This window comes from Saccopteryx leptura, chromosome 6 (assembly GCF_036850995.1).
Source record: "Saccopteryx leptura isolate mSacLep1 chromosome 6, mSacLep1_pri_phased_curated, whole genome shotgun sequence".
In the NCBI taxonomy this organism is placed as follows: Eukaryota; Metazoa; Chordata; class Mammalia; order Chiroptera; family Emballonuridae; genus Saccopteryx; species Saccopteryx leptura.
The window spans coordinates 39,591,115-39,608,596 of record NC_089508.1 but is presented as its reverse complement, the minus strand read 5'-3'; the positions used below and the strand labels follow the sequence as shown (position 1 = coordinate 39,608,596).

Here is a 17,482-nt window from a genome sequence, read left to right as displayed (position 1 = left end):
TGTTTGTTGAATAAATGAATTCCAAGAAAATTAATAATTTTAACCTGTCTGGGAGTCAGCTGCTTTTTCTGTTCATAGGCAATGGCATAAAATGATTATTTTCTTCTTAAAGAAGTCTCTTTAACATTTCTTGTAATACTAGTTTGGTGGTAATGAACTTTAGCTTTTTCTTGTCTGGGAAGCTTTTTATTTTTCCTACAACTTTAAGTGGTAAGCTTGCTAAAGTAATCTTGGTTCTGTGTCCTTGCTTTTCATCACTTTGAGTATTTTGTACTAACCCCTTCTGACCTGAAAAGTTTCTGTTAAGAAATCAGCTGACACTCTTATGGGAGCTCCCTTGTAGGTAACTGTCTTTCTCTTGCTGCTTTTAAGATTCTCTCTTAGTCTTTAATCTTTGCAGTTTTATTTATTTATTTTTATTTTATTTTATTTTAAATTTATCAGAGTGACATTGGTTAATAAAAGTGTATACATTTCAGGTGTACAATTCTAAATACATCATCTGTATATTGTATTGTGTGTTCACCACCTCAAGTCAAGTCTCCTTCCATTACTATTTATCCCCTCTGTACCCTCTTTTTCCTCCCATGATTTCCTCTTTCCCTCAGATAATCACCATCCTGTTGTCTCTGTCTATGAGGTTTCTTTTTCCCCTTAATATGTTCACCTCTTTCACCTACCAGTGGTCAGCAAACTCATTGGTCAACAGAGCCAAATATCAACAGTACAACGGTTGAAATTTCTTTTGAGAGCCAGATTTTTTAAACTTAAACTGTATAGGTAGGTACACTCCTTATCGAGGTAGCACCCATCTGTGGTATTTTGTGGAAGAGCCACCCTCAAGGGGCCACAGAGCCGCATGTGGCTCGTGAGCCGCAGTTTGCCGACCAAGGACCTAGCTCCACAACATCCCTCTGCTCTGACATTGGCCGGTCTGTTCTCTCTGGGTGTGTCTGTTTCCATTTTGTTTGTTAGTTTATTTTGTTCATTAGATTGCATGTATGAGTGAAATCATATGGTACTTGTTTTTCTCTGACTGGCTTATTTCACTAAGCATAATTCTTAGTCCATCCATGTTGTCTCAAATATTTCCTTTTTATGGCCATATATTATTCCATTCTGTAAATGTAAATGTACCACATCTTTTTAATCCACTCATTTACTGATGGGCACTATGGCTGCTTCCAAATTTTGGCTACTGTGAATAACCCAGCAATGACTATAGGGGTGTATATATTTGTTCCAGTTAGGGTTTTAGGCTTCTTTGGATATGTTCCCAGAAGTTGAATTTCTGTTTCAGAAGGCAGTTTTATTTTAAATTTTTTGAAAAGTTTTCATACTGTTTTCCACAGTGGCTGAACCAATTTGCATTCCCACTCACAGTGCATAAGGGTTTCCTTTTCTCCATATTCTTGCCAACGCCTGTTTTTTTGTTGATCTTTTTCCTTTGGGATTTTTGTGTGTGTGTGTGTGTGTGTGTGTGTGTATTTTTGTATTTTTCTGAAGGTTGGAATTGGGGAGGCAGTCAGACAGACTCCCGCATGCGCCTGGCTGAGATCCATCTGGCACGCCCACCAGGGGGCGATGCTCTGCCCATCTGGGGCGTCGCTCTGTTTCAACCAGAGCCATTCTAGCGCCTGAGACAGAGGCCACAGAGCCATCCTCAGCGCCCGGGCCAACTTTGCTCCAATGGAGCCTCGGCTGCGGGAGGGGAAGAGAGAGACAGAGAGGAAGGAGAGGGGGAGGGATGGAGAAGCAGATGGGTGCTTTTCCTGTGTGCCCTGGCCTGGAATTGAACCCAGGACTCCTGCACGCCAAGCTGACGCTCTACCACTGAGCCAACCGGCCAGGGCTGTTGATTTATTGATGATAACTAATCTGATAATTGTGAGGTGATATGTCATTGTGGTTTTAATTTGCATTTCTCTGGTTATTAGTGACATTGAGCATTTTTCATATGGAGAAGTGTCTGTTCAGATCCTTTGCCCATTTTTTTTTTTGGGTTTTTTAAAATTTTTTTTACAGAGACAGAGAGTGAGCCAGAGAGGGATAGACAGGGACAGACAGACAGGAACGGGGAGAGATGAGAAGCATCAATCATTAGTTTTTCATTGCACATTACAACACCTTAGTTGTTCATTGATTGCTTTCTCATATGTGCCTTGACTGCGGGCCTTCAGTAGACTGAGTAACCCCTTGCTGGAGCCAGCAACCTTGGGTTCACACTGGTGGGCTTATTTCTCAAACCAGATGAGCCCACGCTCAAGCTGGTGACCTCGGGTCTCGAACCCTTCTGCATCCCAATCCGACATTCGATCCACTGCGCCACCGCCTGGTCAGGCCCTTTGCCCATTTTTTAATTTTATTAATTTTTTGGTGTTGATTTTTATAAGTTCTTTCAAATTTTGGATATTGAGTGCTTATCAGATGTGTCATTGATGAATATGTTCTCACATTCAGTGGATTGTCTTTTCATTTTGTTGATGGTTTCCCTTGCTGTGAAGAAACTTTTTAGTTTGATATAGTCCCATTTCTTTATTTTTTCTTTTGTTTTCATTTCCCAAGAATATGCAACAGAAAAAATATTGCTATGGGACATGTCCAAGATTTTACAGCCTATGTTTTCTTCTAGGATTTTTATGGTTTGGAGTTTAATTCTTTAATCCATTTTGAGTTTGTTCTTGTATATGGTGTAAGAAGGTGGTCTAGTTTGATTTTTTTTTTTTTTGCATATATCCAATATTCCCAACCCCATTTATTGAATAGACTGTGTTTACCCCATTGTATGTTTTTGTTTTAATTTCTTTGTCCTTGTAGTATACTTTGATATCAGGTAGTGTGATTCCTTTATTGTTGTTCTTCTTTCTCAAGGTTGCTGTAGCTATTTGGGGTCTTGTAGTTCTATATAAATTTTTGGAATACTTGTTTTAGTTCTGTGAAATACACCATTGATAACTTGATAGAAATTGTGTTGAATCTATAGATTGCTTTAGGTAATATAGACATTTTAATTATGTTAAATTTTCCTATCTGTGAATGCTTTCACTTATTTGTATCTTCTTCAGTTTCTTTCTTCAGTGTCTTATAATTTTCTAAGTACAGGTGTTTTATATCATTGATTAAATTTATTTGTAGGTATTTCATTCTTTTTGAAACTATTATAAATGAAATTGTTTTCTTAGTTTCCCTTTCTGATAGTTTATTATTGGTGTTTAAAAATGCGACGAGGCCCTGGCCAGTTGGCTCAGCGGTAGAGCGTCGGCCTAGCGTGTGGAGGACCCGGGTTCGATTCCCGGCCAGGGCACACAGGAGAAGCGCCCATTTGCTTCTCCACCCCTCCGCCGTGCTTTCCTCTCTGTCTCTCTCTTCCCCTCCCGCAGCCGAGGCTCCATTGGAGCAAAGATGGCCCGGGCGCTGGGGATGGCTCTGTGGCCTCTGCCTCAGTCGCTAGAGTGGCTCTGGTCGCAACATGGCGACGCCCAGGATGGGCAGAGCATCGCCCCCTGGTGGGCAGAGCTTCGCCCCTGGTGGGCGTGCCGGGTGGATCCCGGTCCGGCGCATGCGGGAGTCTGTCTGACTGTCTCTCCCTGTTTCCAGCTTTAGAAAAATGAAAAAAAAAAGAAATGCGACGAGATTCTGGATATTTATTTATTTATTTATTGTGTGTGACAGAGAGAGGGATAGATAGTGACAGACAAGAAGGGAGAGAGATTAGAAGCATCAGTTTTTTGTTGAGGCACCTTAGTTGTTCGTTGATTGCTTTCTCATAGGGGCCTTGACCAGGGCACTACAGCAGAGCGAGTGACTCCTTGCTTAAGCCAGCAACCTTGGGCTCAAGCTGGTGAGCCTTGCTCAAACCAGATGAGCCCGCACTCAAGCCAGCAACCTCAGGGTTTTGAACCTGGGTTCTCCATGTCCCAGTCTGATGCTCTATCCACTGTGCTACAGCCTGATCAGGCCTGGATATTTATTTTTTATCCAGCTACTTGACTGAATTCATTTGTTTTAGTAGTTTTTTGGTGGAATCTTTAGAGTTCTCTATATACAGTATTATGTCATCTGCAAATGATGACAATTTTACTTTTTCCTTTCCAATTTAGATGCCTTTTATTTTTCCTTCTTGTCTGATTGCTGTGGCTAGGACTTCTAGTACTAGTTAGAGTGGTGAAAATGGTTACCCCTGTCTTGTTCCTGATCTTAAGGGAAGTGCTTGTAGTTTTTGCCCATTGAGTATGAGTTTGTCATTTACGACCTTTATTGTATTGTATGTTCCCTCATTCCCACTTTGCTAAGAGTTTTTATCATAAATAGGGCTGGACTTTATCAAATGCTTTTTCTGTATCTATTTATATGATTATGTGGTTTTTAGTCTTCATTTTATTTATGTGACATATTACATTTATTGATTTGCAAATATTGTACCAACTTTGCATCGCCAGAATAAGTCCCACTGGATCATGGTAGATCTTTTAATGTATTGTTGCATCTGGTTTACCAATACAGTATTTTGTTGAGGATTTTAGCATCTATGTTCATCAGGGATATTGGCCTGCAATTTTCTTTTCTTTGTAGTGTCTATATTTGGTTTTAGAATTGGGATAATGCTAGCCTTGTCAAATGAGCTTAGAGGTCTTCCCTCCTTTTGAATTTTTTGCAGTAGTTTGAGAAGGATAGGTGTTGTTTCTTGAAGAGTTTTTTGATTACTTTTTCGAATTTACTAGTTGTAATCTATTCATTCAGTCTCTCATTCTTCCTGATTCAGTTTTGGAAAATTGTATGCTTCTAGAAATTTATTCATTTTGTCCAGATTATCTATTTGTTGGTATATTGTTCTATGCTTTCCCATTTTAATTCTGATGGGTTTTGACGTGAGCCTAGAATAAAGTGATTTCATTCTGATGTTTCCTTTCAGTTTTAGGATTTTGAGTTACGTCCCTTATTGTGTTGTGTATATTATCTTTACCTACTATTCTTCTTTTACTTTATAAAACATTTAAAATTTATTTTTAGTAACCACATGTAGAATTAATATGAAATGTTATCATTCAAGGATGGTATTATCTTTTGGTATTTATTTTATGTCATTTCCAATATAATTATAGCTTTAGTTTCTTAAAACATTAGTTTTTACAAATGGAGGCCAATTAGGAACAAAATATATTGAAATGATCTTAGTTTGGATTTCTTTTTTTTTTTTTTTACTTTGTTGACTCATTGTGGCCCATTAACCACAAAGCATGAACTAGAAATAAGAAAATTTTGTGGCTTATTTTATGAACTTGGTATGACAGGTAGAAATAATATTTCTCCCAAAAGGTAATTCAAGAAAACAGTAGGGTTTTTTTTCACTTACCTTTATCCTTTTAAAGTAATAAAATAAGAAATCTAGGTTTAAATTAAACTTAAAAAAATTAAACTTTTAAAACTTAAGACTGTCAAAACAAGTCATATGTAAATGATTAGTATGTTTTTAATTAAAATATTATACTAGCATGTGCAGAGTCATAATACATTACCAGAAAATGTAGTCTCGAAGGAAAACAGAATACTGAAACTAATGTCATAATTTTTTAAATAAGAGAAAAATTTTTTTACACGTGATGTTTTTTGTTAAAATGGTATGTAACCAACTAACTTACTTGTCTATTACAGCATTCTATTCCAGAAAAGCTTCATTTTTGATAAAATTGATTGCATTAGCACATTACTTATGACAATGGGCACAGATATTTTCCCCTTAAAATGATGCTGTGGTTTTGCTTTTGGAAGAAAGTGCAAATTTTCTGTGGGCTTAAGTATTAAAAATGCTTCTTAAAAACTTGAAATTGTTTTGCATTAAACCAGAACTCTTGGAGCTTTTTCAGATTTTATTGCTTATAATCACTTGTCCCTTGAGTAGATATTTTATAAACTTGTTTCTACTTGTTGGAATATAGAATTTTCCATAATTGAGAGAAAACATCAGTTATTTTATTCACTTGACTTTGTCTTTGTTTGTTATTGTTTGCTTTAGAGATTTATATAAGTTATTGACATGATTCAGGTTCCATTGTGTGAATTAGAGCTTTTGAGAAGGTGCTTTGAATGGAAAAATAAATATATTACAAAATATCTGGCTTTGGGTGTGTCTAGTTCTGTTTGAATTTCTTGTTTTTCTTTGCATTCACAGCTATATTCCATCATAGTATGTATCATTGAGTATAAAATGGGTTAACATACCGAGATTGAGTTTATGAAACATGATGGTAACAATCTCGAAGTGATTTTTAAATGAATCTGTTAAAGAAAATGCCAGTATTTATCATTTAAAATGAAGCCACGCTCACAGTGTTTTGCATCCTTTTTAAAATATATTTTTAGAGATAGAGGAAGCAGGGCAGCGGGGCATAGATTTTGTTGTTTGACACTCATGCCGTCATGGGTTGATACTTGTAGGTGTCCTGACCAGAGATAGAACCCACAATTTTGGCATATTGGGATGATGCTTTAAATAATTGAGCTATCCAGCTAGGACCTCCATATTTATAATTAAATAAAGTTATTTTACTCTATACATTACACCTCATCTCTCTGTCAGTATTATAGGCACCTTCTAATTTCCAGGAAACTTTCCTGTCCTCAGTAACTGGTGCACAACTCGTGTTCCATTCAATCTTCTGCCATTTTTCACCACAGCTTCATAATTTGTGGTGATAATTCTTCAGATCTTCTGTGTTTTTATATACCATTTGTTATCATGACCATCCTTTAGATCTATATCTTAACTACCCAGAATCTTTATTTACTTTTATATCATCATAGCTGTTCTTTAGATGTATATCTTAACTACCTAGAATTTTGATTTACTTTTAAAATTCTATATTCTCTGTTTACAAGTTAGGATGACTTATTTTTTAAAAAAGTGATGGCTAGGCCCTGGCCGGTTGGCTCAGTAGTAGAGCGTTGGCCTGGCGTGCAGAGGTCCCGGGTTTGATTCCTGGCTAGGGCACACAGGAGAAGCTTCCATCTGCTTCTCCACCCCTGCTCCTCTCCTTCCTCTCTGTCTCTCTCTTCCCCTCCCGCAGCTGAGGCTCCATTAGAGCAAAGATGGCCCGGGCGCTGGGGATGGCTCCTTGGCCTCTGCCCCAGGCGCTAGAGTGGCTCTGGTCGCGACAGAGTGACGCCCTGGAGGGGCAGAGCATCGCACCCTGGTGGGCAGAGTGTCGCCCCCTGGTGGGCATGCCGGGTGGATTCCGGTCGGGCGCATGCGGGAGTCTATCTGACTGTCTCTCCCCTTTTCCAGCTTCGGAGAAATACAAAATAAATAAATAAATAAATAAATAAATAAATAAATAAATAAAACCGTGATGGTGAAATACTAAATAAATAAATAAATAAATAAATAAATAAATAAATAAATAAATAAATAAATAAAAACGTGATGGCTGGCCCTGGCCAGTTGGCTCAACGGTAGAGTGTTGGCCCGGCATGTGGAAGTCTCTGGTTCAATTCTCAGCCAGGGCAGTCAGGAGAAGTGTCCATCTGCTTCTCCACCCTTCCCCCTCTCCTTTCTCTCTGTCTTTCTCTTCCCCTCCCTCAGCCAAGGTTCCTTTGGAGCAAGTTTGTCCCGGGTGCTGAAGATGGCTCCGTGGCCTCTGCCTCAGGTGCTGGAGTGGCTCCAGTTGCAAAGGAGCAACACCCCCTAGTGGGCATGCCAGGTGGATCCTGATCAGGCGCATGTGGGAGTCTGTTTCTCTGTCTCTCTGCTTCTCACTTCAGGGAGAAAAAAAAAAGTGATAGCTGTTTAGTGAGTAGATACTATTTTGCTATTCAAGAAAATTATTTGGCCCTGGCCATATGGCTCAGTGGTAGAGCATCGACCTGGTGTGTGGATGTCTTGGGTGTAATTCCTGGTCAGGGCACACAGGAGAAGTGACCATCTGCTTCTCCACCTCCCTCCTCCCCCACCACTCTTCCCCTCCAGCAGCCATAGCTCAATTGGTTCAAGCCTGGAGCCTCCACCTCATGTGTTAAAATAGCTCGATTGTGTGTATGGCCCCAGATGGGCAGAGTGTCAGCCCCAGATGTGGTTGGAGGTTGCTGGGTGGATCCCGCTCAGGGCACATGTGGGAGTCTGTCTCTCTATTTCCCCTTCTCTCACTTGGAAAGGAAAGGGGGTGTGTGTGAAGAATCTTATCTAACAGGTAGTATATAATATTTATAAATAGCCATGATACTTACAAGAGAGGTAGAGGTAAAGTATTATGCAAATTTAGAGGAGGAAAGAAATAATTTTACCAGGGCAATCCAGAAGCAGTACCATCTAAAATATTGTTAAATATTTCAAACAGAAATACAGAGAGTAATATAAAAAAGAAATTTTATAACCCTGCCACTCAGAATTAACAAATGTTAATTTTAAAAGTCTAAATGTAACATCTCTCTTCCTTCTGAACAAAAACAAAGGCTATCGAATGCTTAACCCTAGACTTCTCCTTTCTGTCTTAAGTTTTGTATGTGGGTTTTTTGTTTGTTTGTTTGCTATTTTTGTTATTAACGGTGTGTGTGGTGGTGGTGTTGTTTTGGGCTCATCTTTGCTCCTTGTATCTTATTCTTCCCTTTGGGGTTTAATTTCCTTTTGGCTGAAATTCCTCCTTTAGTGGTTCTTTCAAATTTTCTGTCTTTTAGCTCTGCTAAATTCTTTGTGTTTTTACTCACATTTATTTTTCAATTCACAAATTTCAACTGCTTAACCTGTCCAGTGAGATTTTTATTGTAAGAATCAGTTTGATTTTTTTTATGAAAATAAAAAGCCTGTTCTTTTCATACTGTCTTTTTTCTTGTCTTCTGGCATTGATTTCTTTCTGCATAACTTTTGACTTCCCCAGCAGCTTAACTACAGTCCTTTGGTATCTGCAAGGGATAGTTCCATCCCCCCACCCCCCAAGATACCCAAATTTGTGGACACTCGAGTCCTTATATAAGATGGTGTGAAAAATGCTTATAGTTGGCTGTTCACCTCCATGGATTCCATCATCTGCTGGTTCCATCCACGGATGTGAAACCTAGGGATAGGAGAGCCAACTGTATATTTATTGAAAAAGATCTACGTATAAGTGGACCAGTGTAGTTCAAACCTGTGTTTTTTAAGGGTCAACTGTATATACTTCTTTTAATGTTTCTTTTCAAATTCTCTTACCTGTGGGTCTGGTTATCTTGTCGTGTCATTGGTTGTGTCTTCAGAGTCTTTTATAAGTGAGGCTCATTCATTTTTTTAAAAATCTATGAACCTTTATTTATTTATTTATTTATTTATTTATTTATTTATTTATTGTATTTTTCTGAAGCTGGAAATGGGGAGAGACAGTCAGACAGACTCCCGCATGCGCCCGACCGGGATCCATCCGGCACGCCCACCAGGGGCGAAGCTCTGCCCACCAGGGGGCAATGCTCTGCCCCTCCGGGGGGGTCGCTCTGCCGTGACCAGAGCCACTCTAGCGCCTGGGGCAGAGGCCAAGGAGCCATCCCCAGCACCCGGGCCATCTTTGCTCCAGTGGAGCCTTGGCTGCGGGAGGGGAAGAGAGAGACAGAGAGGAAGGAGGGGGTGGGGGATGGAGAAGCAAATGGGCGCTTCTCCTGTGTGCCCTGGCCGGGAATCGAACCCGGGTCCCCCGCACACCAGGCTGACGCTCTACCGCTGAGCCAACTGGCCAGGGCCTGAACCTTTTTTTTAGTGGGAGTTGTTTTCCCATGAGCCTTGGATTGTGAAACATACTAATACAGAGATTCATATTTGCTTCTGCCAGACTCCTGGCTTTGCTGAATTTGGACTGATTGTTAATTCTTAATTAGATGGAGGTAGAATAGGCTTGGGTATTGTGATTTATTATGTATGATTTCTTCCTACCCATGACCCTTAACTTTTTGAGACTATCCCTGAGCCAGTGAGAAAAATTTTCCTACAGGTTGTTTTACAGATGGGACAACATTTTGTAGATCCAGCTTAATTGGCTGTAACCAAGTCCAATCCCTACCTCTTTTCAGAACTGAGGCTCATTTCCTGTCCTTATGTGAGTGTTCAATTATTGGTACCTAGTACCTTTCTGCTCCTATTCTGATTTTGAGTATAATATCTGGCACCTGAGAGTTTTCTTGCTTTTAAGCTTGTTTATTTTGTTAGTTCTGTGTGTTGTAACATATAATAATAATTATTAATATTTATCATTAATTAATATTAATATTTATATATATAATTTTGTATTGACTAGGAAGTTTCTTATGTCTCTGTTCAGAATTCAGAGATTGAGCCCTGGCTGGTTGGCTCAGCGGTAGAGCATCCGCCTGGTGTGTGGAAATCCCGGGTTCAATTCCTGGCCACTGCATACAGGAGAAGTGCCCATCTGCTTCTCCACCCTTTCCCCTCTCCTTTCTTTCTATATCTCTCCTCCCCTCCCCGGCAGCCAAGGCTCCATTGGAGCAAAGTTGGCCCCAGGCGCTGAGGATAGCTCCACGGCCTCCACCTCAAGCGCTAGAATGGTTTCGATGGCAACGGAGCAACGCCCCCTGGTGGACTTGTCCAGATGCATGTTGGAGTCTGTTTGTCTTGTGTTCCTCCCCCTTCTCACTTCAGAAAAATACCCCTCCCCCCAAAAAAAAGAATTTAGAGGTTGATGTTTGAACCAGAGCTTTGGAAGACAAGCAATGGTGAAGGCATTCTAAGGTAATGCAACACCATGAGCAAAGATACAGAGTGACTAGTTATGAGGCTTTCCTAGAGAATAACTGAAAACCACATGGTTTACTTTGGCTTTAGTGTGGTGTACATGGAGATGAGTAATGGGAAGTATTAGAATTTGGAAAGGTGGTTTAGAATCAAGTAGGGTAGGCCTTGAATGGTAGGCTAAGGAATTTGGACTTTAGTCTATGTAGAGCAGGGAACCAGTGGATGTTTTTGTATAAGAGTGATCCAGAGTTTTGCACTAAGAAAATTAATTTAGTTACCATGAATAGGTTGGAATAGAGAGACCATACTGTACATGGGGGGGGGGGGAGTCAGTTAAAAGAAAGTTAACAGTAGTCCATGAAAAAGATAATAAAGAGCTGCAGTAAGCATGACAGTGGCAAGGAATATGATGTGAGAGGTAAATTAGATGTTTTTAAAGAGATTGTGTGGAGGAGGTTTCTCATTGGTATGCAGGAGAAAGAGGATTCCAAGATGACCCTAGGAGTATGTTGAAACTATTAAGAGAAATTCAGAGAGACAGAGAGAGGGGTACATTTGTAAAGGAAAATGAGTTCAGTTATGAAAATACTAAATTTGCAGTATAAAAATTTTTTTATATTAAGTGAGAGGCAGGGAGGCAGAGAAATAGACTCTCGCATGCGCCCAGATCAGGATCCACCTGGCAAGCCCCCAAGGGGGCAATACTCTGCCCATCCGAGGCTGCTGCTCCATTGCTTGGCAACTGAGCTATTTCAGTGCCTGAGTCGAGGCCATGGAGCCATCCTCAGCACCCAGGGCCAATAGCTCAAACCATTCAAGCCATGGCTGCAGCAGGGGAGGAGGGAGGAAGGGCGGGAGGGAGAGAGAGAGAGAGAGAGAGAGAGAGAGAGAGAGAGAGAGAGAAGCAGAAGGGGGGAGGGAGGAGAAGCAGATGGTTGTTTCTCCTTGTGTGCCCTGACTGGAATTGAACCTGGGGCTTCCACATGCTTCGGGCCGATGCTCTACCGCTGAGCCAACCAGGCAGGACCCTTAAATTATATCATTATTATTATTATTATTATTATTATTAAGTTATAGCCCAAGCAAAGAAAAATGCTGTTCTCTAACTAAAATGGGCAAAAGAGAAGTATAGGGTTTTGTAGAACAGAGGTGATAAATGAAGCCATAATAGGAAGTAAGCCAAGAAGAAAAACAGTAATTAGGAAACAAAAAAAGAGAAATTTGGGGAATCATTTGTCAGAAGGTAGAATGGCCCAAATTATAGGCATTGTTATGGAAGCCGGAGGCTGTCTCCAGGTTTAGAGAGGCGAAGGAGAATGGAGACAGAGAAATGGGCATTTAATGGTGATGGGGGGGGGTGGTGTCAAAATACTAGATATGAGGAATAAGAAGGAGAAAAGTCCGTGAGAGTGGAAAAAATGTAGCATTAAATTTTTTTTTTTTTTTTACAGAGAGAGAGAGAGAGGCACAGACAGACAGGAACAAAGAGAGATGAGAAGCATCAATTATCAGTTTTTCGTTGCGACACCTTAGTTGTTCATTGATTGCTTTCTCGTATATGCCTTGACTGCGGGCCTTCAGCAGACCGAGTAACCCCTTGCTCGAGCCAGCGACCTTGGGTCCAAGCTGGTGAGCTTTTGCTCAAACCAGATAAGCCCATGCTCAAGCTGGCGACCTCGGGGTCTCGAACCTGGGTCCTTCTGCATCCCAGTCCGATGCTCTATCCACTGCGCCACCTCCTGGTCAGGCAATAATGTATCATTTTTAATCTCTTTATAAATAAAATATACTAGGGCATGCATAGTGTTTGTGAAATACATATATAGATCTGTATGTATATGTTTGTGTATATATATCTGTATTATATATGTATATGCATATATGTGAATTTTTCCTTTTATTTTTTTAATAAGTAGGTGTTGGTGTCCTTGGGTTGCTCTGTCACTTGACTCCCAACTGTATTAGTATAAATCTGAAATCAGCTTTAATAATTAGTTTATTCAAGTTGTGTTCTCACTTTATGGCAGGATATAAAGTCAAGAGTAACATCATGAGTGTAGAAGTTTGTTATATTTTTGCCTGGAGTTCACGAAGCCATGTGGTTTTATAACCAAATTGCCCTTAGAATTATGAACATTTCTGACTTGTAGTACTTTTCCTACTTATCTTAGAATAAATGATGATCAATTTCCCTCTGTAGACAGTTTGTCTATTATTCAGACATCGTGATTAAGTTAGGATACCTGAGCACTAACCTCTATTTTCAGAATGTTTTTGCTCTTTAGTGATAATTATCTGAGCATGCTATTGCTCTGATTGTTTTAAAATCTCATTGAGATAGACCCCAGGTTGCTGATGTAAATCTTTTGTAGCTTTGGCTGAATTTCTTCCATGAGCTCTTGGTCTTGACAGCTGAGATCAGATGGCTGATCTCTCTTAATGATACTTGTATTTAAATTTTGTAGGCTGGCAGGCAGAACAACTTGGAACTGGTCTGTTTAATGCATGATGGCTTTAAATGCAGACTTTAAAAAATGGGCCACCTTGTAAAAATAAAATCTTAGTCTCTAGAGTTTACCCCCCCCTTCTTAGTTTAAACCAGTCCAAAATTTTAACTCTGTGGTGTGTTTTTTTCCTTCCTTTTAACTCTCCATAGGGCCTGATAATTTGAGGTAGAGGGAACTAATATGAACTTCACATTTTTATTTCAACTTGAATTCCAAGATTCTTTGCTTCTCTGGAGCCAGCGTTTGTCAGTGGCTTACATGGGGAGGTTATGACTGGAGGGGAGAGTGCTGCCTCTTGGTCCCGAGTGGTGACCCTGCCCTCTGCCCCAGCTCAGAACTCAAAGCATTGTTGAGTAGCACTAAAGTGATCCGAGTCCAAGACTTCAGCCAGATGGTCAATATAGGGCTTTGAAAGGAGGGGAAATGGTAAAAGAGGAATCTCAGAGGAACTCACTTCTGTTAAAGAACTGAAAAAAATGAAGTTTTCCTGAAGCTAAGTGTAAATTATATCGCCTTCTTTGGGAGCAAAAGCTGCTAAATGTAACAGAAGAAAATGACAGGGTAGGAAATCAAAGTTCAGGAACACAAACTTCAAGGGTGGTTTTCTAATGCTGAGTCCTCTCTCCCTCCCCTCTCAGTCAGGACCCATTGCCTCCTTTTCCTTCCCCCTTCTCTGAAGTCTGTTTGAAAGGGATTTTGATGGGTAATGGCAAAAGAAGGCAACTTTAGATGAGTATAAATTAGGGCATAAGATTTCCTTTATACAGGAATTATGCTAGACATGCTTTTGAAAACATACTTTTTTTTTAGCCTTATTAAGAAAATAATCAAATCTATGATTTTTAAATCTTTGAGGTCAGTCTGCTTTTAGTAAAAATAAGGTATAATGAGGTTTAGGTACCAAAATAAGCAGACTTTTCTTTTTCCCCCCTGGTTTCTGCTTATAAGATTTACAGGTATTTAAAATAAACCTATTGAAAACAGAAATCCTGCCCTGGGATTGGCTAAATAGTCAGAGCAATTACCTCTGGGCTCCAAAATCCAACTGAGCTTGACTTTTGGAAATAAATTTGGCTAAGACTTCTTCCACATTCTGTTGTATAAAGGTGTACATGAAATGATACTGACTTCTGCCAGAAACCCCAGGAATACTATTCAGTGATGTACTGTATGCAACAGTTATGAAAGAATTAAAGCAACACAGATGTGGATTAATGTGAAAAAGTAGGCAAAACACAAAATTCTCATTGTGTGGTTTCAGTGTGGCAGATCCTTTAAAAAACTTTGGTGAACCACAATAATTAAAGTCTTTAAGAACATTAAGTTAAGATACCTAGAAAATAAAGCCCACAGTTGAATAACAGGAATGAACTATGTTGTTGTTTTTTTTATGAAAATTGGAATTAATGTAGGTTGCCATGGTGAAAATAGGTTATCCTATTTAACAGTAACTGTTTTGTGCAGCCCTAGAGATCAAAAACAGCAGTGTAAATAGGCAGGTCTTTAAAGAATTATTCTCACAGACATGTTTCATGTAAATGATTGCGAGAAAGGAAGTGCATTTCTTCAGTGCTGTGCAGAGAAATTTTAATTGACTTTGTTTTGGCAGTGAGAATCTATAATTTAGCATTAATAACCCAAATTTAAAAATATTTTCTCATTGCTCTGGATTATGGCTGTTCAAGAAACACTATTTTCAAACACTAATTAATCATTTTAAATACTTTTTTTTACACATTTATGGCATCAGTGAGTATGACTGTTTATTACATTTTACCTATAAAAAGTTGAACTGTTTTCTATTCTCTTTATGGATACAGTGCATAGTCATAAATTAAAAGATGCAACTGTTCTGGATATTTTGCTGGTGGTCCCGTGTTTTTCTGCCAGCAGTGCAGCTGTTTCAGGTTTCTCAGGATAACATATAAAAAGCTATATGTACACTGCAAGTTTATGCTTGAATTGCCAAGCCAGAGATGGTATGACTCAACTTTCCCAGAAGCAAATTGTACCAAAATGTGATGAATCAAAACAGCTAGTTGCATAGTGGTTTGTATTACTGCTATGAAACCAGTTCTAATTTATGATAGTTGGCTTGTGAAGGTTGACAGACATTCCTCTGTGGTACTTGAATTCTGCCATGAGTGAAAAGCCACTGGAGCCAAGACTCTGCTTTTCTTTTGAGGGTCTGAGGAAAGGAAGAAGGGGGGATACAACATTATCTGGAGTATGGGTGAAAATTAGCTGGAAACTTGTATCAGGAACGAAACATTGCATTTCCAAGAAACTTGTAAAAATAATACTCATTTATTATTTGTGTGATAGTTATTGAGTTCCCAGTGATTTTATGCTGTTCCAGGTTGATTTTTAGATATTCTAAGGTGATTTAACACTTACCTCATTTTTCATGCATCAGAGTCCTAACAGTTTGACATTTTATGGTGTTTCTATTTTTTTTTTATTTTTTTATTTATTTATTCATTTTAGAGAGGAAAGGGAGAGACAGCGAGAGAGAGAGAGAGAGAGACAGAGACAGAGAGAGGAGAGACAGAGAGAAGGGGGGGAGGAGCTGGAAGCATCAACTCACATATGTGCCTTGACCAGGCAAGCCCAGGGTTTCGAACTGGCGACCTCATCATTTCCAGGTCGACGCTTTATCCACTGCGCCACCACAGGTCGACATTTTATGGTGTTTTGGGAGGTAATAAACAGGTATTTTTATGACTGTGCAGAAGGTTTGATGAATTCTTATTTAAATTCTGTGGGACCTAAGGTTCTATCAAGAGTTTGACAATGAATGACTGCTTAGTAACAGAAGTCTCCAAAGTGGGATGCATCCTACCAAGGTGTGGAAGATGGGATATAGGGTGAAATTATTGAAACTTTTATTAAGTATTTTTATCTCATCCTTTAAATGTTTCTACTATATATTTTATAATATACTTATGTATATAATTATATAATACTACCTAATATATTAATACTACATGTGTATAATTTATAAATAAGTATACAAATTGTGAAGAAGCATGCTCAAATATTTTTTATTACTATAAATATACTATTGAAAAAGTTTGGAGATCATTGCTCAATAAATATTAATTTCCGTTTTCCTTCCACTTTCCCCTTTCACCCTTGGCAGGGAAGCAAAAAATTGAGTTAACACCTTGATTTGTGACAATGTGAATAAATTATAGCCAATTCCAGGAGCTTATGCCGTGTCTTACTTTGACCACTTTTTATATTTGGCCTCTTACATTGCCATATATTTTTTAATCACACAAGCTTATTAAACATGGAAACAAATGAAAAACAGACTTGTTATTATGTTAGAAATAATAAGTTGCTCATGCATCAAAACTTTGACACACAGGAAGTTTGAATGAATGAGTAGAAAAGTTTCCAAGTTATTAAAATGTTCTGGTGCCTGATTTATTCATTTGCCGTACCCGTAATTCTAAGGTAGGTGAAGCTCCCTTACTTCCTGAGGCCTGAAGAAACAATGTGGTTTCTTAAACTAGGCATTAGAGCAAAGCTGGAAATATTTGTTTTCCAGCAGTGCTGGTAATCATGCTAACAAGTTGCTCCCTCTTTGACTGAGATTCTCCCAAGTTTTTAGGGTTGTCTACCTTTACCAAGGTAGAAAGTTTGAATTGCCTAATAATTATGTGTGTGACTGATGAAAAATAGTGACTTTTACACTTGTCTTTTGAGATCAGTTCAAAAGATTCCTCTGTATTTACTAATTAAGATATTCTTTTGAACTCAGGCGTAGTCTCAGAGATTTCTTGGACATGTAATAGTCTAAGGCAGGGGTAGTCCACCTTTTTATACCTACCGCCCACTTTTGTATCTCTGTTAGTAGTAAAATTTTCTAACTGCCCACCGGTTCCACAGTAATGGTGATTTTTTTTTTTTTTTTTAATTTATTCATTTTTAGAGAGGAGAGAGAGAGAGAGAGGAGAGGCTGAGAGAGAGAAGGGGGAGGAGCTGGAAGCATCAACTCCCATATGTGCCTTGACCAGGCAAGCCCAGGGTTTCGAACCGGCAACCTCAGCATTTCCAGGTCGGCGCTTTATCCACTGCGCCACCACAGGTCAGGCAGTAATGGTGATTTATAAAGTAGGGAAGTCACTTTATTTTATAAAATGTATAAAGCAGAGTTACAGCAAGTTAAAGCATATAATAATAATTACTTACCAAGTACTTTATGTCGGATTTTTGCTAAGTTTGGCAGAATAAATCTTTATAAAACAACTTACTATAGTTAAAT

General features: G+C 39.0%; 1 protein-coding gene across 1 annotated transcript in view; it reads left to right on the top strand.

Moving 5' to 3' along the window:
- MNAT1 (MNAT1 component of CDK activating kinase) overlaps positions 1-17,482 on the top strand; it is a 231,124-nt gene that overhangs the window by 207,560 nt on the left and 6,082 nt on the right. The window lies entirely within an intron of this gene.